The sequence below is a fragment of the Pleurodeles waltl genome, chromosome 4_2 (assembly GCF_031143425.1).
Source record: "Pleurodeles waltl isolate 20211129_DDA chromosome 4_2, aPleWal1.hap1.20221129, whole genome shotgun sequence".
Taxonomy (NCBI): Eukaryota; Metazoa; Chordata; class Amphibia; order Caudata; family Salamandridae; genus Pleurodeles; species Pleurodeles waltl.
This window is the reverse complement of record NC_090443.1, coordinates 13,839,188-13,864,886: the sequence shown is the minus strand read 5'-3', so window position 1 is coordinate 13,864,886 and position 25,699 is coordinate 13,839,188. Positions and strand designations below refer to the sequence as shown.

Below are 25,699 nucleotides of genomic sequence, written 5' to 3'. Positions count from 1 at the left end.
ATTACCAGATAAGAGCTCTTCCATACAACCTCGTCAGCCCTGGGAGTCTTCACAAGAAGGATTGCACAGCAGCACAACTTTGCAAAAAGGTCTGCTGAATGTTTCTGTCTTTAGACCACTGGTTTATAAAAGGGTCAAGAACAAGAAAGGCAAAAGACTCAAGAAATGCCTTGCTGGCAATCTTCGATTGCTTGATGCTCTCCGTTGAGGAGGACAATCTTCTCTAGGATTGGCAACTACCCTAACCTAATGTGGAGAACGTCTAGACACTTCTGATGGAGAATGGTCTAAAGTGGTATAGTGTGTGAAAAAGATGGACTGGAATACAGCCCTGAGCAATCTTGAGTGACTGAAATTAATTCAAGCATTCCTTCCATCACTTTGTTGTTTATTGCAGTAGAATCTGTAAATTTGACAGGTATGCCCATAATAGATCCTTGTTTTCTGTGCCACAGGACTCAAGCTCACTGATAAGACCTAGGTAGGCCAAAAAGATGTCAGGGGCTACTTGTGATTCCATCTGGAGAAGCCATGGCCTGAGAATTCAGACTGGGCGTATCTTATTGGAGCAGACTAATGGGTGATTTGCATGTGGCTGGTTATTGTCTAGAGTGGAAATAAAACAAGTAGAATGTAGCCTGCATCATTAATTGAAGCAATCCTTACATCACCTTCATGTGTGTTGCAGTAGACTTTTTAAGGAAATGTGTTTCTATCATTGGATCAGGTGGTAAAGCTAATACCCTTGTAACATCCTTATCAACCCTATCTGTCTTTCGAGTCCAGCAATAAAAAGCATTTCTGAGACTAATGTTGCCCTGTATTCTTCTAATTCTACCTTGCTGGCACTGATTATGACATATATATATATCTAGCAGTAGGCAGACCCTTAATGCACAAAGGCTAGCGGATCATGGAAGTATTTGTTACCCAACCTTCAAAGCAGGCATTCCTGGATGGAGAATGCCACACTACCTTTTAAAAGGCATGCCTTTCTAGACTCCGCAACATCAGATGATAGTGACTGTGGATATAGCCATCAAAATATGGGGAATGCTCATGCAAGATTTAACAAAATATTTTCGGAAAACTAGAATTGTCGGCATATAAATGACCTCAATCTTTGGTTTATTTAATTGGGCCATCAAGCTTTCATTCCACACCATCTACATTGCCATGTCTTATAGTGCAGATTAATTTGGATGCTTCGCTACACTTTTGTTCCCAAATCACCACTATGAGCAATACCAACCATTGTCTCTTTCTGGATAGTCTGGTGATTGTGTGACACCTTTTGTTACAACCAGATGTGCTCTGAATACATTATATCATGCTGATGACCATCCAAATGACTGTATAAGTTTAAAACCATGAAGCCCTACTCGGTGTTGCCCCTTGGTCATTTGAAAATTCATGTGTATACTTACTGTTTCACTTTTCTTCATATCACCTGTGATTACATATCAACCGATGATAAAAAAATGTACATCAGGGTGTTCCTATGAATAAAACTCCTTGGATTATGCAATATGCTCTATTGGACTTCTCCATCCATTTGCATTACTTTAATTGTTGGTGTAGCTGCCTTTTACCTATCAGTTTTAATTGTTCAAATGAGTTCACATGAAATCACTCTTTCTTTTTATAACTGATAAATACTGCAGTTTTGATCTAGGCAAACAACACAACCTTGATGCATTGCATCTTGAAACAAGGCAGTAAAAAGTAAGTATGTCAGAGGAGGATCAATAAATGTGGGACTGGGTAACAGTTAGCAACATCAACCTCCAGGGCCTGCTGCCACAGGGAGGAGGGGTGGGCACTGTAAGTGCGCATGTCAGTTTAGCCAGCTGTCTTATGACGACCAAACCGACATGCGCTCTTATATCTCTCAACAGAAGCTGTGTTGCACAGCCAGGTGGAGATGAAGCACAGGCTCCCATTTCGTTAGTGAGCGCCAAACCAGGCTGCTCACACTAGTATACTCTCATGCTGGGTAACAGTATTACTGGCATGAGAGCAGCGTCAGGATTGGCCATGGGGTGTCTGGGTGCCTGTGCATTGGTACGTTGGCTGCTGGGAGTCAACAGGAGCAGAAGAGCACCGAGGTGGCGGCAGGCAGGTAAGTGCTATTTTATTCTTATCCCTCCCAGCGCTACCCCCTTGCTCTACCCTCTAGTACTGCTCCCACGCTGCCCCACCAATTTTCCTTCACAGTACCCATAAATCCAGTCTGTTTGCCACCATGCATTACCAACAGGGGTGAAACATTGTCAATGAACTGGTCCAACATCTGGCATGCTGATCACCTGTGCTGGTTCATCAAATATCTGTCTTTCTAGCATTCAGCCTGTATCACACAAAGTCTATCTGGCACTTCTATACACGCACAAGGGGCAAATTCTTCACAACAATCTGACAGCCCTTACCCTCACAGCCTGGGTCCTGATTATCTAGAATTAGGAGACCTGCACTTTGTGCAAGACGGGGGAGGTGTTTTGGCACAAGTGCGTGCACCAGCTACCTTAAAGGCATAGATCATTAAATGGAAGTAATTCTGTGATCACTGGGCCAATAAACATCTGCTGTTGGCGCAGCCTCATCACATACTGCACTACTGAATACATGTTGCAAAATCTGGCCTCCAGGACGACACTACTAAAGCCCATCTGTCAGCTATTTCCAGATGTAGATGCTATTCTTATGGCTAATCTTTCTTCTCCCAAATGATCATTAAACCATTTATAAATGGGCTATTTTCAGCTTTTGCTCCAGTTAGAAAGCCACCAGTTCCCTGGGAGTTTAACATATTACTTGGATGGCTCATTGTTTGAACCAGGCCATAAGGCAGAATTGAAGTTCCTGTCCTGGAAACAGTATAGCCTGTCATTGTCTAGAAAAATGAGTAAACTGTATGTACTGACTCTCAGGTAAAAACAAGAAAAATAGTTTGCTGAAATCTAAAGTTCATTCCCAAAGTACCTTCCGACTTCCACCCCAATGAACCAATGTTCTTCTGTTCCTTCTTCTGGCATCTTACCTCTAAGGCTGAAAGATCCCTTCACTCTGGATGTGTGTCAGTGTTTTAACTTGTACCTGGGAAACACTTGACACTGGACAAACCAACCAATATTTTTTGTTCTTTTGACAACCTGGAGGAGGTTGTCTGCTTTCAAAGTAAGACCCATTAAGGAGGCTTTCAGCCTGCATCTTGTTATGTTACAAGAAAGTGAACAGACATTGGACAAGAGTCGAGGAACAGTCAACCAGAAGTGTCTCATCAACTGCAGCTATACATGCAAGAGTCCCTCTCCAAGATGTGTGCCGATCTGCAACCTGGAATACGCACAAGTTTATCAAACACTACTTCCTGGCTATGGATGCAGAAGCCTATTCTTCATCATACAATATTCTTCCATAATGTGAGCCTTCTTCCTGCTTTTTGCTATACTTGGAAACATTTGCTATTCTAATTTTAGCATGTGAATCTATGAAAGATCCAGTGTTACAGAAGAAACATGCTAGGCACCTGTAACTACAGTTCTCCGACATTGTTATGTTTCATAAATTCACAAGTAACCCACTCTCCTTCTGGGTCACAGGTTCTCTTCTTGTATCCTTGTATACTGTTCTAACTGCAACAGTTATATTCATTGACGATTGTCACTCCTTTGAAGTCTTCTGTGTCTTGTAGGAAACAAATGCTGGTGACAGACCTCCACTAGGTCTGTCTTTGGTGTTTTGGACAATCTCATGACTGCTTGCCATGATTTATCTATCCTTTTGAATCTCAAAGCCACTTGGGAAAGAGAAAGAAAGTTTAAGTCTTCATTGAGACACCCAAGTCTAAATCCACGTAGATGACGGCAAGATTCAATTCAACGACCTCCTCAAGGACAGCATCTTGCCAGAACGAATGAGGAAAGAGCCTTATTCTTACAAAAAGCAAAAACCAAACAAAGAGAGCTCCTGTTCTTCTTCAAAGCCTAATCCTGTCCTTCAGTAAACGGAATAGGTCACTTTTCCTTCCTCCATGTCTACTACAGAACAGATTGAGGCTTTCCAAAAAGCCCTGTATCGATCTTCTGATACGTCCTTAGGAGCTGTCATTGTAACTTTGATGCCTCTAATACTGTCAACACCAAAAATTCTGTCTTTGTTGCTTTGGTGGTATCTTTCATTCCTTCAAAGAAAATCATGCTTCTGAAGTAGTCTCACTCCATAGAGAGGCAAATGGATACTATGTTGATCTGTTGTCAGTGTCTTCAACGCCATTGGTGGTGCTGGTATCAGAGACAGTTCAGTCTGATACTTTTACTCAGAAAATCCTTCAGCTTACTTAGGCCCTGATTTATACTTTTTGGTGCAAAACTGCACTAACGCAGTTTTGCACCAAAACGTTTAGCACCGGCTTGCACCATTTCTATGCACCAGCCGGGCACCATATTCATGGAATGGTGCAAGCCGGTGTAAAGGGTAGGCTAGCGTAAAAACAATGAGGTTAGTCAGGTGGGGATGGAGGTATGGAAGAATGAGGTTTTGCACCAAAAAATTACATTAGGCAGGTTAGAGTAAAAATAAATGACTCTAACCTACCTAGAGTCATTTTCTGACACAAAACCATCCATACCACATGACTCCGGTCTTAGAAAAGACAGGAGTCATGCCCACCACCCCAGTGGCCAGCACAGGGGGCCAGGGTCCCCTCGGCATGGCCACTCCACTCAGTGCTGTGTAGGGGGGCCCATTTCAGGGCCCCCAATGGCACTTTTAAAAAAAAAAAAAAAATTACCTGTACTTACCTCTACTTACCTGGGTTGGGGCCCCATCCTCCGCTGTCCCTCTGTTGTGGGTGAGGGTGTCCCTGGGGCCTAGGAAGGGCACCTGTGGGCTTATTCCATGGTGTTCCACCATGGAAATAGGCCCACATTTCGCCTAACGCCTGCCCTGACCCAGGTGTAAAAAAATGGTTCAAAGCAAGCTTTGCACCATTTTTTGACCCCTTCTTCCTCCTGTCTGTGATTTTAGCACAGGGGAATAAATATGGCGCTAAGGCCACAGAGTCATTTTTTCCCCAGGAACGCCTACTTTGCATCTCATTGATGCAAGGTAGGTTTCCACGTCCAAAAAATTACTTTAACTCCATAAATAAATATGGAGTTAGTTTTGCACTAAATTTGCGTAAAAAAAAAATGACACAAATTCTGCGAAAAGCAAGTATAAATATGCCCCTTAGTCTAAAAGCAAAACTTACTTGACAGAGTAAAAGGACTCTTGTATGTCTACTGCTCTAAAAATATTGCAGGGACTCTGCTGTGGGTTTTCTCTCTGATATCGATTGACAGTAGGATATATGAGTAAACGTACAGGATCCCTGGAACACATGTAAATAACATTTTCTCTTGAAAACAATTTTAAATACAGAAAATGCCAACAAGTAGCAATATTTTCTTAATCTTCATTAAAAATGTATATCCGGATAGTCAACTTGAATGAAAAATGCTTTGGCTGAACACTATTTGAATGCCTTTTTTCAAATTAAAATTATAAAGGAAAACTGTAATTTATTAAAGGCTATAGTTTCCCCTTAGTTTTCCACCAAATTTATTTTTCATCGAATTTGACTATTTGGGTGTTTAAAAAGATTAGGAAAATCATTTTCCAAGAGAAAATATGTTATTTACACGTGTTTGGTGGATCTCACACTTGTTCAGAGTTATTCTGCAGTTTATGAACTCAGAGAGAATACCCATGAAAGAAAATTAGGATAGTATTTATGTAACTTTTTTTCCTTAGCTCTTTGGCTCTAGTTCAAATGCTTTAAAATTTCTGATCAAAGGGATAAAGATAATGGCACTGACAGGGGCCATTTCTGGAGGGTGTTCCGCATCCAGGATGTTGATGGATTTACAAAATGCTAGTAGTTCTCCTGAGGGAGATGATTTTCTGGTTTCATCAGGAACATCGGCACTGGTTTGTACCCTCCTGTCTATGATTAGGAAAGTACAGTTCATTTTGTTCATTCCTCCTTAGATAGAACAGGTCTAGTCCACACTATTCATGGAGACTGTGATTTAAAAGCATTTGGCTTATGTTTTCCTGACGTTTTATGAGGTCCTTAAAAACAGGGTAAAGAAGGCCTAGAAGACACCACAGTCTTTGCTCCTGCTGTATCTCATTCAGCTTCGAGAAGGTAGAGAGTTGAATCCTCTGATCTGGCATATACGGCTTTCTATCCAATACCAGAAAGGTTGTTTGTCCAGGTTCAAGAAGCAAAACACTATACCGAACATCACTCCTGATAGTTAGTCTACATGGTTGGATGCTTACAGTGAAAAGGTCTTTGCATCTGGCAGTAAAGTTGCAAAATATTTTGCGTCTGCTAGCACACTGCATGCATGTATTTTGTGAGGTGCGTGTTTTGGCCATTCCAATTTATCTGAAAAGCTCCACCAAACTCTTAACAATTTACTGCAAAATGGTCTGGTTGATTCAAAGGTAGCTGTGCAGATTGTTTTGGATACAGTAGACATGAAAGATAGATTCATGGCTAGTGTGGTAGTTACCAAGTGTGATGTGTGGATATTGACCACTGTTTTTTCTTGGGCTATTCAAGGTCACTTAAGCGATACACAATTTGCTTGCCAGAGATTTGTTTGTGACCAAACAGATTCTTCTTTGAAGATATTTAGGCAAAGCCAGAAACTGCGAGGACTCTGGGTTTACCTTTTCTTAACTATAAATTGCATAATCAATTTAGTAAAGATGGGGGGTTACAGCCAACAGTTTTCAAGGCAGCCTCCAGTGCAATAGCATTAGCATCTTCATACTTTTTGATTCCACAGAATAGGGGAGGTGAACATTACAGACCAAATGTACATTCTGTTGTGTCCTCCATTCCAACAAACCAAAATGTCTTCTAGCCCTTGGTGGTCCCAGCTCCCAGTTCTCTAGTTGGGAGAGCTGTGACAGATTACTTCCACAGATGCAAATAGATAGCAAAACAGTGATTTTTCCAGATTTTGAAAAAATATAATTGTCTTCCTTGTCGTGCAAGGTTAATGCTCTGGTGTGCTAGATTACACAAGTTCTTCTCCACAGGAAAAGGCAAGGTTTTGAATATTTCCCTTTTTGGGCAAGGTTTTGAGTACTTCCTTTAAATCAGAAAAGTTTGACCATTCGATAAGTGGTTTGGGAGGCATAGAAACAGGAATGGTTAGTGGCTTTAGATTTACAGAATGTATACATCCACATTCCCATTGCCCAGTGGCACAGGCAGTTGCTGAGGTTTAATTTAAGGGGCGATCATTACTGATTTTCTGTTCTTCTATTCGGTCTAGAATCAGCCCAAATGTGTCCACCAACACAGCGGCATTAGTAGTGGTTCATGTTTACTGCTTAGGATCTTTTCTTTATTCATACTTAGACAATTGGCTTCTCAAAGCATTATTAGTTCCTCTCTTTGAAGGAGCTTTGAAAGCTACAATCATGCTTTGCACAAGTTGGGTTTGTCATGAATGTAACCAAGTCCTTCTTAGTTCTAATGCTGCACCTTCACTTAATAAGTGCATTGCTAGATACTAACTCTTCAGTTAAAGACATTTAACATATCAGGACACACTAGTGAGTACAAGGAATTTGATTGGGAAGTTAACAGTACACCATCCAGCAAGATGGGATCTGCTGCTCTTGGGTAAAATGGCTTCCTGCATCTTTCTGGTTCTGTTTGTGAGGCTGCAGATAAGATTGCTACAAAGTTTTCACCTGAAGATAGCAAAGCAGTGCTATTACCAAATCAAAGCTGTAATTTATCTCCCTTCTCCTCTGATTCAAAATCTTTAGTGGTAGACATTTCTGTTATATTTGCTGGTAAGTCATCTATTCAGAGTATTGTTGCCTCAGGTGATGACTATACTTTATGACTGTCTCAAAGGATAGGAACACATTTGCAGGAGATGGAGTTCAGTGTCTCATGGATGCCTCAGGAATCCCCTTTGCTTGTAAATACTCTGGGATCAAAGTCAATTAAATTAGCACAGTAAGACTTTCTTCCTCCCACCAATAATGTGTACCCTGATTTAGATTTTGTCAAGCAGCCCTACTGCAATGGTCAATGCAAACAGCCAGAGCAGTTTAGGCTTGGACTGCAACAAGACGGTCCAGTTATGGGAGTGGGCCATATATGGACACATTAGTCTGTCTGCATTTGAGGAGAATTTGAAGGCTGACCTTCTGACGCTACCTGTTTTCATCTGTTCTTAAGTGGAAACACAAAATGAAATACAAAAGGAAATGCATTTGTTTCTGTTCTCTGGAGTATCCCACATAAGTCCCTAAGGAACGTTTTGTCCCTCCCTTTTACTTATTTTCTTCTTCATACCTGCCCTCCTCTTTCGCTGGCATGGACATTTGTTCAGAAACGTTTGGTGATCAAGGTTCACATCATTTTTATTGCTCCATGTTGGGCCGGACAGCCATGATACCTGCAAATGAATTGCATGCCCCTCTTCTTACCACCAAAGAAAGAGGGAGGATGTTGCACCCAAAGCCTCCAAGATTGTTCACCTCGTATGCTAAAGGTTAGCATTGCCCATGAATTGTTATCCAGATGAAGTAATTAAGTTTCTTCTTGCAGCCCATCTCCTATTACAGTATTTTGCAATAGGTGGTATGTTTTTACAGCCAAGTGCTACTAGGTTTCCTTGTTGTTTATTGAATTTAGTCCCCACCTTTATGATGGGCCCACCTTTTGAGCCTTTCCATTCTTGTTGCCTAAAATTTCTTACACAGAATGGCTTTCCTCTTGGCCATAATGTCACCCACTGGGATTAGTGACTTTCATGCTTTTTAAGCATCACATAGTGTCTCCTAGGGTTAAGCTGTTGTTACTTTTTAATGTAGGTGAATCTATTGGACACTAAAGGTCAATATATATTTAAATCCCCAACTCTAATTTTTGATTCCAAAGTAAACTGGCATTGCAGCCTCTCAGTTGGCTTCTGTTGAAATCAAGAAACAATTCTAATTCAAGTCCTCAGTGAAGGGTACACCATGCTGCTAGGTCAGCATAGACTATGTCCTTTGCTCCCCTAGTGACAGAACTCCCGCTATATTGTGGGATCCCCTCTTCCATGGCAGGGACCCCTCTGTCTTCTGATAAATTGATGATGCAGCAGTTCTTCTAAAGACAGAGGAGTTTTCCAAATTGTTTTTGTTCTGCTCTGCTTTTTGTTTTTGAAAGACAAGCTCCCAATGTGATAATATTTGAAGAGCAACAAAATACAATGGCTCTATCACGCAGAGTTTTCTCCATGGTTGTTGTCATTATTGTGTGATTTACCTGTTCTGGACCACCCATTCAGGGACCTAAATTATGGAGCATGCTGAATCCTGTTCTCAGACCACAACTTAATATCTAGGCTTTTGATAATTCAAGAACATTGAGCTACCTTAACAGCCTCCAGTCTCAAAGGTAGCAGGTGAGCAATATTTTTCCCCACAGCCAGTTGGACTGTACTTACTCCGTGGAGTATATGTTGTTAAGGCTTAACCATGATGCTACTGGTACTCTGACGTGGCCACAAGGTGACAATGTCAATACATTGCAAATCTGTTTAAATAAATACTAGATCATGTGAATGGGGGAGCAGATAAAAGACTAAAGACTGGAAATTGTAAATATATGAGACACAATAATTTAATTCAGGAATATGACGTTTTAAAAAAGACCTCCATTACGAGTGCCCTGAGGGTAGAAATAATAATTCTCTGTAGTATTGCACAACGAGTTAACAGGAGTCACAAGAAAACCTCTCCTAAAAGGAGAATAGTCTGCAACCTTTTACCACAGCCTTATCCCCTTAAGTAGGGGGGGAATTGCATAGATTGGATCCTTGCTGGTCTGCACCAAGAAAATAAGCCTGGATGACCAGCTCTTTGCTGGATGCTGTGATGTCAAAAAAGGTAAAGCCTTTCAGAAAATATTCCTATTGAGATGGCTTAATCTGTGCATCAAAACCTGATATGCTTTGGCCAAGAACACCCCCCCCCCCAGACAGAATCAGAGTCCATTCCACCAGGTGTGGATGGGAGGTGGAGTAGAAACAGCACAGAGAGCAATGTGGAGCAGGTACGGGAGAAGCTCAAAGGTGCAACTAAGGGGAGTACCCAAAGGCGAGCGCTACATGAAGGGAGCAGGGAGAAGCATACGGCTGACAGAGCAATACGGAGTGCTGGGGGAGAGAAGTGCATGAGAGAGTTGGAAAAACATGCACTGATGGAGTGGTTAACCCAAAAGAGAAAAGTAGTGCTTGAAAAGCAAATAGAGAAAGCATAGAAATCAGTCAATCAAGTGATGGTAACGATGCAATGCTTCAAGGGAGGGACCAACACAAGCCTGACGAGCAAGGACATAAAAAAGAAGGCGGCAAGTCAGAGTAACATGCAGCGGGCAAAGTGCTTTAAAAAAAAGTATGGGGACAGTTACTTTGAGTGCAGTGGGGTGGGGGGATTTGGGGGTGGGGTCAGGGTCAAAGGTGTAGCTAAAAGAACAAAATATTCTGTAACAGTTTTTTTGGTCTTTACAAATAAAATAGTACACACACCTTAAATGAAAAATAAATGCAAATAAAGTATTCCATGGAAAATAAACTAGTTTTACGCTATGAAATTTCTGTGGAATAATGTGATTACTATAGATGTTAGTGTGTACCTAGAGAGCCATATAATTGAATTCTGATTGGTGCAGTGTGGAACAGTGACGTGCATTTTTAGTGCTATGAGGTCCCCGTCTGTGGCAGAAAAGACCTTGAATATAAGGCACAGTCAATTTAAACTTGAGTTGCACTCAGTATAAGATAGACAACTGCAAAAAGATTTAGGATGAATATGAAAGTGCTTTCAAAATACAGATTTTAGTAGTCGCAGTTACGGTCGTACCTCTTTCACTTATGCTGCACTGCAGCACGGAGAAAGGCTTTTAGGACTGCGGTTAGACTCTTGGTCTCAGTCTAAGCTGCTGTCTGTGGTGTTGCATAATGAGGCAATGCAGCAAATCAGCAGAGTTAACGTCTGTCAGTTGAGTCTGCAAAAGCGGGTCAGGGAAGCAGTGGGTGCGAACAACATAGTGTGCACCCCATGTAAAAAGTGTGATATGTCCTTAATATATTGACGTGTCGGGATGCCAGTAGAGTTCTAGAAAAAAACATATTTGCTTGCCTATATCTTTGGCCCTGCTGCCTGGAAAGTTTTGGTGTGATCCGTCAAGGGAGGGCCAAGAAAAAGGTAGTGCCCCAAAACCCATTTCCCCCATTTATTATTCCGTAGGAATTTTTAACAGCAATAGCGCAAAAACTACTGGACAGAATTACACCAAATTTGGCAGGAAGGTAGGTCCTCGTCCAGGAAGAGTGCTGTTTTTTGGTGTAATTCCATTCAGTAGCTTTTGAGAAATTACGGGGAAAACAAATTTGTATATCTAGGGACGTGAAAGATTTGCGACCCCTGACGATCTCAAGCAGAGATCCGATTTGCTGATAACACTTCAACAACAGAAGCTGTTTAAGTGTTGTCAACCATCTTGGGACTCAACTGAAGCTGAGTCTCAAATCAGAAGTAAAAAATTAAGAAAAGGGGCCAGGTTACGAACACCCTGATCCCTTAGCTCTGTATAGTGGGGTCCCAAAGGGTCTCCCCCAAGGGCTAAAAAACATTTTTTTAATTCTATGAGCAGAGACGCGGTGGATCTGTGACTCCGCTCGTAACATTTTTAAAAAACTAAGCGTGGTCTACCACACTTCGTTAGTTTAATGCCCCTGGGTGTGCCAAGTCCCAGGAGCTTTATTTTTAAAAAACGCAGGGGGGGGGGAACCTGTGCCCCCCATTGCCCTTGGGACAGTCACCTCCCCAGGGGTGTCATGTAAAATGTGTGTGGGGGGGGCGTTTGGCCCCCTCCTGCTTCCCCGGGGACCACCACCTCCCTGGGGCGTTGAGGTATTATTATGCAGGGGAACGTGGCCCTCCGCCCTTCAGGGACCACCAAAATGCATGGTATTAGTTGGGGGGGGCACACACGCCCCCCCCCATGCTGCCCCGGAAATCACCACTGATCAAACAGAAAGGAGCTCCCTATGGAATACTCGCCCCGGGGACCACCACCCCCAGGGGCTAAGTACTTGTTGGAGGGAGGCCTTGAGGCCCCCCCTCATGGAGTCACTGATGGCCCTGGGGTCTGCCACCCCCCAGGGCCAGCTCCTGCTATGTCCCAGAGAGCCCACCCCATGGACACAGCTGTATGCTGTGGCTTGGCTGCAGCAGCAATCACCTGTAGGGGGTCATTATGAACACGGCGGGAATCCCTGCCGTGTTCATGCTGGCTGTCTTATCACAGACTGCCAGCCCCCTTGAGACCCTGCCGTCCGAATAAATAACATTATTGGAGCCGTCGTCAATGCCGCTGTGCGGTGGGTGCAGCGGCACCCGTCGCGCAGATCACTACCTGTAAATCGGGCAGTGACATGCGCGCCCCTGCACTGCCTATGCCAAGGGGCTGGTGGAATGGGGCCCCAGAGCACCCCTTCCACCAGCCTTTCCCTGGTGGGTGAGCCTGCCAGGAAATGGCTAGCGGAACAAGAGTTCTTTATCTGCAGGGCAGCACTGCTTGCAGCGCTGCTCTGTCGGATGAAGAATTCCGCTATCATCAGGCTGCCTGTCGGTGGTAGCCTGGCGGTGGGGGAAGGCCGCCTGTGGTGGTCCCCACTGCCTTCATTATGTGGCAGTCGAGAGCGCCATACCGGTGGCAGTAAATTCTGCCAGCATGGCGGCCTCGACCGCCATGTTCATAATGAGGGCCTTAGTTTGACAACAGGACCTTTAAAGCAGGTTCCGCTGTCAAAGCAGCTCCGTGCTTGCTGAAGCAATGGCACTGTGAGGGAAGCATTAAGGCTTCCACCGCAGCGCCATGTAGCCCGTAAGGGCATTTTAATTAAAACAATATATTAAAAATAAATAAATAAAAAAGTAGAGACTGGTGGGGAGCCCTCCCGGCCCCACTTAGCCCGTAAAGGGCTTTTTAATAAAAACTATTTTTTAGAAAAAATAAATTAAGGCCTTAAAGGGATTTATAATTAAAAAAAATATTTACAAAGTAGGGACCGCGGGAAAGCCATTGAAGGCTCCCTGGCAGTCCTATGTAGCCCATAAAGGGTTTAAAAACAAATTTTAAAAAACCACAACTCCCATATCTCAGTTTGAAGGTCGCAAACCCTCACACTGAGCTTTGGAGGCTCGAGTCAAGCTGGACTCAATTCCATATATATATTTTTTTAAATAAAAAATATATTTTCTTTAAAATAACTATATATATATATATATATATATATATATAAAAATATTTTAAATGAACACAAATATCTCATTCATTTTAAAGCCTTAAAAACTCTGGGGGTAATTCCGACCCTGGCGGTCATGGACCGCCAGGGCCGGAGTTGGAGGATGCACTGCCAACAGGCTGGCGGTACATCAAGGGCAATTCTGATCGCGGCGGTAAAGCCGTGGTCAAAAAAGGGAAACCGGCGGTTTCCCGCCGGTTTTCCCCTGCCCCTGGGAATCCTCCACGGCGGCGCTGCAAGCAGCGCCGCCATGGGGATTCCGACCCCCTTCCCGCCAGCCTGGTTCTGGCGGTTTTCACCGCCAGAACCAGGCTGGCGGGAACGGGTGTCGTGGGGCCCCCTAACAGCAACTGCACCCGTCGCACACCAGCAACTCCGCCGGCTCCATTCGGAGCCGGCTTCCTCGTTGCTGGTGCTTTCCCGCTGGGTGAGCGGGCGGCCTTTTGGCGGTCGCCCGCCCGCCCAGCGGGAAAGTCAGAATTACCGCGGCGGTCATTTGACCGCGCTGCGGTATTCTGGCGGGGGAACTTTGTTAGAATGACCCCCTCTATCTGTTTCCCTCTAATTCTTTTTTTCTTTCCCCATTTCAATCAATTTCTCCCACTCAGACACTTACGGACCCACTCACAGACCCACTCAGACACTCATGCACTCACTCACAGACTCACTGAGACACTCACGCAACCAGTAAAACACTGATGAACGCACTCTCACACCCAGACAGACAATCTGACGGCTACTTTCACCTGCAGATACACCCTCTCACTCCTATTCTCACACCCAGAGAAGCTGCAGCCATCTCCTGCTGCACACGGCCAAAGCGATGTGCACATTGTGGTTTCGGGTGGTTAGGGGGTGTTGGCCGCAGGGTTTGGCTGCAGGGCAGGTCTTGCGGGCTACCTCCCCTGGGTTAAGGCTGTGCATGATGTAAGGTTGGGGGCATACAGGGGTTCGCCTCAGGGCCTGGTCGCAGGCAGTGGTTGGATTAACGTGTAGTAAATAGAATTACTATACATTAAAAAAACATAGAAATTCACTGAAAAAAAACAAAGGTTACAGGGATGTTATAGTTAGAAAACAGAATTTTAAAAAACATAGAAATTCACTTAAAAACCAAAGGTAACAGGGACATTATAGTTTTGCTCATATTTTAACTGTACCAAACCATTGAAATTCACCAGTTATAGTTAGAGTTACCTCAAGTAAATATAGCTCGCACCCTAAGGTAACTATAACTTGCGCCCTCGCCATGCACTGCCAATTACCCCACAAATTACGGCAATAATGCCGTCTTTCATAACATCATTGATGATATCAATGTAATATTTTCTGTAAAATTTTTGATGAAAAAACTGCATTGCGAGGGTGCGAGTTATTTGGGCATATTTATATATATATATACTTTTAAAGAAATCCAGGGTCCCCCGTCCAAGATGCTGGCAGGAAAAACCGCACTCCAGGATCGCGTTCTCAGTAAGAGGTTTATTATTGCTGACAGCGTGTTTCGATCTTACAGTCTTTGTCATAGCCTAAAACACCCAGTGTCTCAGCACCATATAAACATATGAGCATTAGTCAACACAAAAAACGGACACTGTGCTCATTGTTTAGCATAAGCATCAACAAAAGACCCTGTTGAGAGCCCAAAGACAGACTCATCTCCAAAACCATATTGAGCGATTCCAGGATTTCCATGCTATGGCAGGACCTTTGGCCTCTTGGCACCTCTCGTCCCCCCAGCCTTTTACTCCTTTCGTGGTGCTAGAAGGTGCTTCCAACCTCGCCAATTCCTATCCAGCTACTGTGCCGCGCGTGCTGCCCAGTCTCTGCGTGGTCGAGGGCGGGGGGCCCACTGATCTTGTTGGTCAGGTGGCCAGTGGTCTGGTCAGTCCGCCACCCCCCCCCCTGCAGAAACCTCTAAACCCTCCTATTCTGCTTCTCTACCACCATGGACACCCAGTTGGTGGCAGGATTCGCCATCACCTGCCCCACTGGCAATCCATTACTTTAAACAGGTGGGTTTTGCAGATTGTCCGAAAGGGCTACTATCGCCCCTTCAAGACTACTGCTCCATCCATGCCACCCTTTTATGTCTGGATGACAGAGGGCCATCTGTCCCTTCTCCGTGAAGAAGTTGCGGCTCTCTTGGCCAAGAGACCCATAGAGAGGGTTCCGGTGCCAGAAGTAGGCTGTGGTTGCTACTTCCACTACTTCCTGTTCCCCAAAAAGGACAAGGGTCTTTGCCTTATCCTAGACCTATGATCCCTTAATCTCTTCCTCATGAAGGAGAAGATCAAAATGCTTACATTGGCTCAGGTCTTGTCTGCCCTGGACCCAGGAAACTTGATGGTAGCTTTGGGCATGCAGGATGCTTATTTTCACATCCCCGTTCTACCTGCCCACAGACGTTACTTGTGGTTCATGGTAGGCCACAAGCACTTTCAGTTTACTGTGTTCCCCTTTGGCCTTACCAGCGCCCCTCAGGTGTTCACAAAAGTGATGGCGGTGGTTGAAACTCATCTGCGAAGGTCGGTGGTTCCAGTCTTATCCTATCTCAATGATTGTCTGTTGAAGGCAAGCTCATCCCAAGCAGTCCACCTTGAGACTATGGCGAACCTACTGCATTTGCTGGGGTTCACTATCAACAAGCCAAAGTCACATCTGACTCTCTCTCAGATACTCCCCTTCACCTGAACTGTTCTGGATACTGTGCAGTTTTTGGCCTATCCTTTGCGGCAAATCCAGAATATTCAGGCTATGATTCCAATGTTTTGTAAGCCTCTATCCTGGATTTTGGTGAGGCTGACTCTGAGGCTGTTTGGCCTCATGGCCGAACAGGCTCCTGCTTGTTACTCATGTCAGTTAGCATACAAGGGCTGTACATTGGGACATCAGGGTAATCTCTCTGACATGGTCCAGATCTCGGAGAGAACTGCAAAACATTTGCAGTGATGACTAATGACCCATAATTGGGTCAGTGGCAAACCCCTTTCCCTTCCCTAACTGGTGCTGACTGTGGTGACAGATGCTTTAGTCCTGGGCTAGGGTGACCATCTGGCAGAGGTGGAGATCAGAGGACTCTGGTCAGACAGAGGTCTCCGGAGGAGTGCTAGTTTCATGTCAGCCTGTTGGAGCTCCGAGGCAGTTCGCTTGGCACTGAAAGCCTTTCTTCCTTTGATCAAAGGAAGACTGGTGCAGGTGTTCATGGACAACACCACTGCCATGTCGTATTGCAGCAAACAGGCAGGGTGGGGTCAAGGGCCCTTTGTCAAGAGGCCCTCTGTCTCTGTACCTTGCTGAAACCTCAGGGCATTTCCCTGGTGGTCCAACACCTGGTTGGCTCACTGAACGCTGAGTGGGAAAACTCAGCCGAAGATGCCTCACAGTTCACAATTGGTATCTCCAATCAGAGGTGGTGCAAGGCCTCTTTCAGCAGTGGAAAGAGCCTTGCTTAGATCTGTTTGCCACTACTGAGAACGTGCAATGTCAGCAGTTTTGCACGCTGGAGTTTCCAAGGCAAGTTTCAGTCTGAGGCGCTTTTCATCTCAAGTGGAGCTCCAGCCTCCTGCATGCATTTCTGCCAATACCATTGCTGCCCAGAGTTCCCCAGAAGATCAGGAGCGATTGGGCCCAAGTCATTCTTGTGGCTATGGATTGGGCACAGAGAGTATAGTACCCCAAGCTGCTGAGCATAACAATCGGTCCTCCAGTCAGGCTGCCTCTTTGAGAGAATCTTCTATTGCAGCAACAGGGGAAGGTTCTGCACCCAAACCTGCTTCCCACCTTCCGCCTTCATGTTTGGAATTTGAGCTGCAACTGTTGACAGCTTTCGACCTTCCTCCGACAATTTGTAATGTTATTCTGGCAGCTAGGCATTCCTCTACCAAGTCAGTATACCCCTGCCACTGGGACAAGTCCCTGTCATGGTGTGCGTCTCACAACGTTGCCCTCCTTTCTGCACCTTTACCAAAGGCTCTATTGTTTGCATTGTTTTTGGCCCAGGAGGGGTCTGCTCTGGGCACAGTTAAGAGTTATCTCTCCACCATCTCTGCATGTTTGCAGCTGCCAGGCCAACCTTCTCTCATTAAGTCACCTGTTGTGGCTAGGTTCCTTAAAGTTCAGCAGCATATGTTTCCCCCTACGCCATTCGTCATGTCTTAGTGGAACCTCAGCCTGGTACCCACCTTTCTCATGTGTGCACCATTTGAGCCTCTACACAATTGCCCTTTTAGGCTCTTGACAATAAAAACTGCCTTTTTAGTGGCCTTAACATCGGCCACAATGGTCAGCGATTTGCAGGCACTCTCTGCGCACCATCCTTATACCACCTTCGATCCGGACAAGCTGATTCTGTGGACATGTGCCTCCTTCCTTCTGAAGGTTGTGACACCCTTCCATGTAGGCCAGCAAATCACCCCTTGCCACTTTTTTGCTCTGCCTCATTCCTCCGAAGAGGAGGAAAGACTCCAATGTCTGGACCCAAAAAGAGTGTTGTTGTTCTACCTTGACTGCACAAAATAATTCTGGGTGGATGATCAACTCTTCATAGGCTATGTAGAGGCAAAAAAGGAAAGGCAATAAAGAAAAGGTCCATCTCGCAATGGATTGTTCTATGCATTAAGATCTGCTAAACAGAGGCCAAGAAGCAACTCCCTGAGGGCTTCCATGCTCACTCCACCAGAGTCAAGGTCCTGGACATCTGTCAGGCAGCAACGTGGATCTCACTGCACATGTTCACCAACCACTACTGCCTGGATAGTCATCTCTGTCGTGATGGGCACTTTGCCAAATCAGTCCTACAGAACTTTCTGATTTAATTGGTTTTGCAGTCCCACCTCTGGGGAGTTATTGCTTGAGTGTCTATTCTAAGGTAAGGAATCTGCAGCTAGAAGTCTCTATCAGATCAAAAAGCTTCTTACCTTTGCTAACGCCTTATCTGGTACAGATTGATATCTAGACATATAGGGGGTTATTCTAACTTTGGAGGAGTGTTAATCTGTCCCAAAAGTGACGGTAAAGTGACGGATATACCACCAGCCGTATTACGAGTTCCATAGGATATAATGGACTCGTAATACGGCTGGTGGTAAATCCGTCACTTTTCCGTCACTTTTGGGACGGATTAACACCTCCTCCAAAGTTAGAATAACCCCCATAATCCTTACCGATCCTTTCCACTCTGCAAACCGATTATGGGGTAAGCGGCACCCTTTTCAGCGCCTTAGTTTGTCACACCAGTGATCAGTGTTCAATATGGCTCTGCATTCCTGGCTGTGAAAGTGCAAAAGCAACTGAAGTCAGTGCGCCAATATGGTGCCTATATAGGTACTGCCCACATCACTTCCTGCACCGACAATGCCAACAAATGCTGGATAGGGGTGGAGCAGCAGCCATTATCCTCCTCGACCTGAGTGCAGCTTTTGATACGTCGACCATCAGATACTGAGGCTTAGGTTGAAGGAGATCGGCATTGGAGGCATTGCTCTCGACTGGCTTCTGTAACTTCTAACAAGTAGATCATTTCAGGTCTGGGAACCTTCATACTACTCTGGGGTGGTCCCTTTGAAGAGTGGGAACCCACAGGGTTCCGCACTCAGCCCCAGTCTTTTCAACATTTATGTTCAACCACTAGCCTCCATTGTTAAGGAATTCGAACTGTCCATTGTGTCAAATGCTGACGATACTCAGCTTTTCATCTCTCTTGCCCAAACAAAGGGCCTCAACCTCAGTTGGGCCCTTGTTTGGAAAGGGGGGGACACTGAATGGAAAGTTTTTCTCCTCAATTAAATGGGGACAAGACTGAACTGCTAGTTTTAGTAAACAACCCTACCCCAATATCTCTGCTAGGGTGGCCCAACTGTCCTGGAACACCACCCACTCCATCCTCACCTGTAAAAAGTCTAGGAATGTCGCTGGATAGTTTTTCGGCGATGGATATCCAAGTTAATAAACTCACCAGGTCCTGTTTCTTTCTGCTGAGTTCTCTCTGGAAATTATTGGATCTGCTACCTTATTCTTGCAGAAGAGTGGTAGCCCAGGCATTGATCTCCTCTTGCCTGGATTACTGCAATTCTTAATATTTGGGCTCTCCTAAAGCAGTCCATAAAAGGCTACAGGTGTTGCAGAATTCTGCAGCTAGGACCATTTATAACTTACCTAAAGGGTCCTTGTGAGAAAGTAGCCTCTTTCTAGCCTTGTTACCCCCACATTTGGCCTGTTTGTGAGTGTATGTCAGGGTGTTTTCACTGTCTCACTGGGATCCTGCTAACCAGGACCCCGTGCTCATAGTGAAAACCCTATGTTTTCAGTATGTTTGTTATGTGTCACTGGGACCCTGCTAGTCAGGACCCCAGTGCTCATAAGTTTGTGGCCTATATGTATGGGTTTCCCTGTGTAGTGCCTAACTTGCTAATCAGAACCTCAGTGGTTATGCTCTCTCATTTCTTACAAATTGTCACTAACAGGCTAGTGACCAATTTTACCAATTTACATTGGCTTACTGGAACACCCTTATAATTCCCTAGTATATGGTACTGAGGTACCCAGGGTATTGGGGTTCCAGGAGATCCCTATGGGCTGCAGCATTTATTTTGCCACCCATAGGGAGCTCTGACAATTCTTACACAGGCCTGCCACTGCAGCCTGAGTGAAATAACGTCCACGTTATTTCACAGCCATTTTACACTGCACTTAAGTAACTTATAAGTCACCTATATGTCTAACCTTTACCTGGTAAAGGTTAGATGCAAAGTTACTTAGTGTAAGGGCACCCTGGCACTAGCCAAGGTGCCCCCACATTGTTCAGGGCCAATTCCCCAAACTTTGTGAGTGCGGGGACACCATTACACACGTGTACTACATATAGGTCACTACCTATATGTAGCTTCACAATGGTAACTCCGAATATGGCCATGTAACATGTCTAAGATCATGGAATTGCCCCCTCTATGCCATCCTGGCATTGTTGGCACAATTCCATGATCCCAGTGGTCTGTAGCACAGACCCTGGTACTGCCAAACTGCCTTTCCTGGGGTTTCACTGCAGCTGCTGCTGCTGCCAACCCCTCAGACAGGTTTCTGCCCCCCTGGGGTCAAGCCAGGCTTGTCCCAGGATGGCAGAACAAAGGACTTCCTCTGAGAGAGGGTGTTACACCCTCTCCCTTTGGAAAATGGTGTGAAGGCAGGGGAGGGGTAGCCTCCCCCAGCCTCTGGAAATGCTTTCTTGGGCACAGATGTGCCCAATTCTGCATAAGCCAGTCTACACCGGTTCAGGGACCCCTTAGCCCTGCTCTGGCGCGAAACTGGACAAAGGAAAGGGGAGTGACCACTCCCCTGGCCTGCACCTCCCCTGGGAGGTGTCCAGAGCTCCTCCAGTGTGCTCCAGACCTCTGCCATCTTGGAAACAGAGGTGCTGCTGGCACACTGGACTGCTCTGAGTGGCCAGTGCCACCAGGTGACGTCAGAGACTCCTTCTGATAGGCTCCTTCAGGTGTTGCTAGCCTATCCTCTCACCTAGGTAGCCAAACCCTCTTTTCTGGCTATTTAGGGTCTCTGTCTCTGGGGAAACTTTAGATAACGAATGCAAGAGCTCATCCAAGTTCCTCTGCATCTCTCTCTTCACCTTCTGCCAAGGAATCGACTGCTGACCGCGCTGGAAGCCTGCAAACCTGCAACATAGTAGCAAAGACGACTACTGCAACTCTGTAACGCTGATCCTGCCGCCTTCTCGACTGTTATCCTGGTGGTGCATGCTGTGGGGGTAGTCTGCCTCCTCTCTGCACTAGAAGCTCCGAAGAAATCTCCCGTGGGTCGACGGAATCTTCCCCCTGCAACCACAGGCACCAAAAAGCTGCATTACCGGTCCCTTGGGTCTCCTCTCAGCACGACGAGCGAGGTCCCTCGAATCTAGCAACTCTGTCCAAGTGACTCCCACAGTCCAGTGACTCTTCAGTCCAAGTTTGGTGGAGGTAAGTCCTTGCCTCACCTCGCTAGACTGCATTGCTGGGAACCGCGACTTTTGCAGCTACTCCGGCCCCTGTGCACTTCCGGCGGAAATCCTTTGTGCACAGCCAAGCCTGGGTCCACGGCACTTTAACCTGCATTGCACGACTTTCTAAGTTGGTCTCCGGTGACGTGGGACTCCTTTGTGCGACTTCGGGTGAGCACCGTTTCACGCATCCTCGTAGTGCCTCTTTCTGGCACTTCTCCGGGTGCTACCTGCTGCTAAGAGGGCTCCTTGTCTTGCTCGACATCCCCTCTACCTCTTGGTCCAATTTGCGACCTCCTGGTCCCTCCTGGGCCACAGCAGCGTCCAAAAACGCTAACCGCACGATTTGCAGCTAGCAAGGCTTGTTGGCGTTCTTTCGGCGGGAAAACACTTCTGCACGACTCTCCACGGCGAGAGGGATCTGTCCACCAAAGGAGAAGTCTCTAGCCCTTTTCGTTCCTGCAGAAACCTCAGCTTCTTCTGTCCAGTAGAAGCTTCTTTGCTCCCACAGCTGGCATTTCCTGGGCATCTGCCCATCTCCGACTTGCTTGTGACTTTTGGACTCGGTCCCCTTGTTCCACAGGTACCCAAGATTGGAAATCCATCGTTGTTGCATTGTTGGTTTGTGTCTTTCCTGCATTATTCCTCTATCACGACTTCTTTGTCCTTAGGGGAACTTTAGTGCACTTTGCACTCACTTTTCAGGGTCTTGGGGAGGGTTATTTTTCTAACTCTCACTATTTTCTAATAGTCCCAGCGACCCTCTACAAGGTCACATAGGGTTGGGGTCCATTCGTGGTTCGCATTCCACTTTTGGAGTATATGGTTTGTGTTGCCCCTATCCCTATGTTTCCCCATTGCATCCTATTGTAACTATACATTGTTTGCACTGTTTTCTAAGACTATACTGCATATTTTTGGTATTGTGTACATATATCTTGTGTATATATCCTATCCTCTCACTGAGGGTACACTCTAAGATACTTTGGCATATTGTCATAAAAATAAAGTACCTTTATTTTTAGTATAACTGTGTATTGTGTTTTCTTATGATATTGTGCAAGTGACACTTGTGGTACTGTAGTAGCTTCACACGTCTCCTAGTTCAGCCTAAGCTGCTCTGCTAAGCTACCATTATCTATCAGCCTAAGCTGCTAGACACCCTATACACTAATAAGGGATAACTGGGCCTGGTGCAAGGTGCAAGTACCCCTTGGTACTCACTACAAGCCAGTCCAGCCTCTTACAGTCCTCAGTCACGAAAGCTCTGATCTCCTTACATTGGCTTCCAATTGATCACAGAATCAAATTTAAAATGCTTTGTATGACCCAAAGGGCAATAAATGGTGAAAGGACCCCACATGGTTAGAGCTCTTATGACAGTATATAATCCGAGTAGAACCTTAAGATTCTCCACCAGGGGCCTCCTATCAGTCCCTCGCATCTGAAGGCCAACTGGGGTGGAAGATTCTTTTTTTGTCTGCCGCCCAAACTGTGAAACACACTACCAACTTTGTTGAGAACAGAGCCTAATGAAGTTAAATTTAGGAAAAGTCTGTAAACCTGGCTCTATCCCAACTAGTTGAACTCATTGCTGACTCACAGTGCGGGGAAGCCTGATGGTTGCCATGCGCTCTAAAAGATAAGAGTTGAATGACACCACATACTGCTCGAAAATCTTCAAGATCCAGTTTGACGCCTGGGGATATTCTAAGTTAAGGAGTCTGCAGCTAGATAGAGTCTCTACCAGATAGGGCATTACCGACAGTAAGTAACATGTTCCTTTGATTACCTTTGTTTACTTCCTCAGGGTGCATCAGTGAGCAGCAGGCCGTGTGTGCTTCTAAACAAACTTCTCAGCAGCCGCTTTTGTTCCCATTCTGAGTTCTTCGGAGGTCTTCAGATTTCCTTTTCTCAGTTCAGCAAAACTCTTCCTACTAGAAGAAGACTCAGATCGATTTTCACAAGGGAGGTTGCTGTTTTTATTGGCAGAGTGAAAAAAACTGCATTTCAGCCAAGAGTAATTAGAAGTGGCTGACATTCATTGAAGCATCCCATCTATCACCTTGTTTTCCTCATTCTGTAAACAGCACTATTTCCATAAGGTCATTGTTGTTCTCTTGACCCTTCATTTCTCCAGAGGTGTTAATGCATATCATTTTACTGAGAAAATCTATTCCCGGTCTTCTTCAAGTGCCGTCATATGACCTCAGTCAAGGAACAACTTCATACGATGAGTGTTAGATGTATCTCACCATTTTGTCAGTAGAGAAAACTGGAATTTGGTTGCTCCGACCATTTCTACAATTTCACTGGCAGAGTCCAAGACCAACATTCTGCAATCGATAGCATAATGTTTTTTCTTTAGTTGATTTTTTATTTATATAAGTTGAACTTGGCCCCAAGGGGCAACAGGCGCTTTACATAGCAAAGGAAAATGAACAAGCTGGCATGAGCCAAAGAAAAGGCAACACATGGATGTTTAAAAAAAAAGGAAAGATGGAGCGGTGGGGGAATTTAACATACCCGCACGTACATGTTCTAGTAGTGGATACAGTGTGAGAGGATTTGGTCTGCACAACAATTTGAAAGTAGTTAGCATTGTTTACATAATATACATATACACAGTAATTTATGCGAACACAATGATGTTCTGACTGTTTGGTAGCCAACAAAAGATGCGGAATTTACAAAGAAAGAGAAAGATGTTAGATGTCATGTCATGAAAGGAAGCAGTTGGGTTTACGGGTGAAATGGGAAAAGAAAGGGGGGTTTTGAGATTATGCAACACTACTATTCATTGCACAGGTCAAATCCTCTTGCAGATAACCATGCACGTGTTGTAAAAGACAAGGTGGCCTCAGTTATGTTCTCCAAGTATGAAAAATTCAGATAGATCGGATTGTCTGCTGCAGTAGGATATCTGGCATGCATTTTTGAAGCACTACACTCAATGCTTCTGCTAGGAGTGGATGTGGGGGATGTGCAGTATAAATTCAGCTTTTAGTTTTCTTAGCCAGCACAACATATGTCAAGAATTTTTTTATAAACTTTGGAATCAATCTTTGCTCACAGTCACTCATGTATTTGTTAATTTTATCATTTAAGACCAATCTTTAAGATCCTGTGCGTTGCAAAGTTAATTTATGTCATATGGCCTAGATAACAGCACATAGAATCCAAAGCCATATTAGCATTTTCGATGTTTTTCAAACACAGTGTGCATCTTCATAGTTTCAATGTCTTATGCTATTATCAATTATGTATTTCTATTTTTAATAAAATAATAGTCTTTTTAATTTACAATAAATCACAAAATACTTAATAATTGCACATTTCCTTTATGTATCCATGTATGTATGTTAAGTCCACATTACAGTAACTCTTTTTGAATTTGGTATGTATAGTTTACATTCCTGGGTTTTAATACCAGTTGCAACTCACTCCCAAATTCACTATATAAATAACAGACAACCCAAAGTAAGCTTTTTTGGTCTGCATTTTATTTACATTTTTATTCCTAAATACCTTTGAAAGGGAAGGTGTGTTAAGAAAATGTGATGTTACAAATATTAATATTGAACCAACAGTATTTTTATTGATTACGTTTGACTCTATAGGATGCTTGTGTTCCTTGCACAGACTGCCATTACCTCATGGTGTAAGGATATTGTTTCCACCTTAACCAATTAACATTGTTTGGCAAGTCCATATCCTACTGACGCACATATGTGGGTTACGTGAAACACTGAAAACTAGAAATTACTAAATTAGGTGTAACACAGTCATCAACTCAAAATATCACAGCTTCTACAATTCATTTTGAGGTTAACAACTATGGAAAAGTATCTTATTAAGGCACATACCATATTTCATTATTTCTGCCGTATAGGATCTTTCATAGATTAACATGCTTGAATCATTCCCTGTCTTTGAGGTCTGAGTCTTACAGTAAGTTTGTAACAGCAGTATAAACAATGCCTCTTTATCTGCGCATCCACCTTATTGGAAAAGACCCAAACTTCAACCAGTGAAGAGAGAGTGACCCTACTACACAAACCGCACGTCATGTGAGAAGGGGGTTCCATAGATTAACTCTCATTTCAAGCAGATTACTCATTATTTCAATTAAAAAAATGTGTTTTGACCTTCCTGTTGGTTTTATGTGTAGACTTCTTGCCCGACTACCTCTAAATTAGGGAAAATAACAGGATTTAAAAATAATCGGAGAAGGTCAAAATAAAGTATCAGGACATAGAGGAAGAAAAATGGTACTGCCCTAAACGCAGACCCGAATCTTGCCACCTAGATTACCTGTGTTATC

General features: G+C 44.5%; 1 protein-coding gene across 12 annotated transcripts in view; it reads left to right on the top strand.

Moving 5' to 3' along the window:
- The window catches only part of CACNA1A (calcium voltage-gated channel subunit alpha1 A), a 1,156,221-nt gene that overhangs the window by 1,069,029 nt on the left and 61,493 nt on the right, over positions 1-25,699 (top strand). The window lies entirely within an intron of this gene.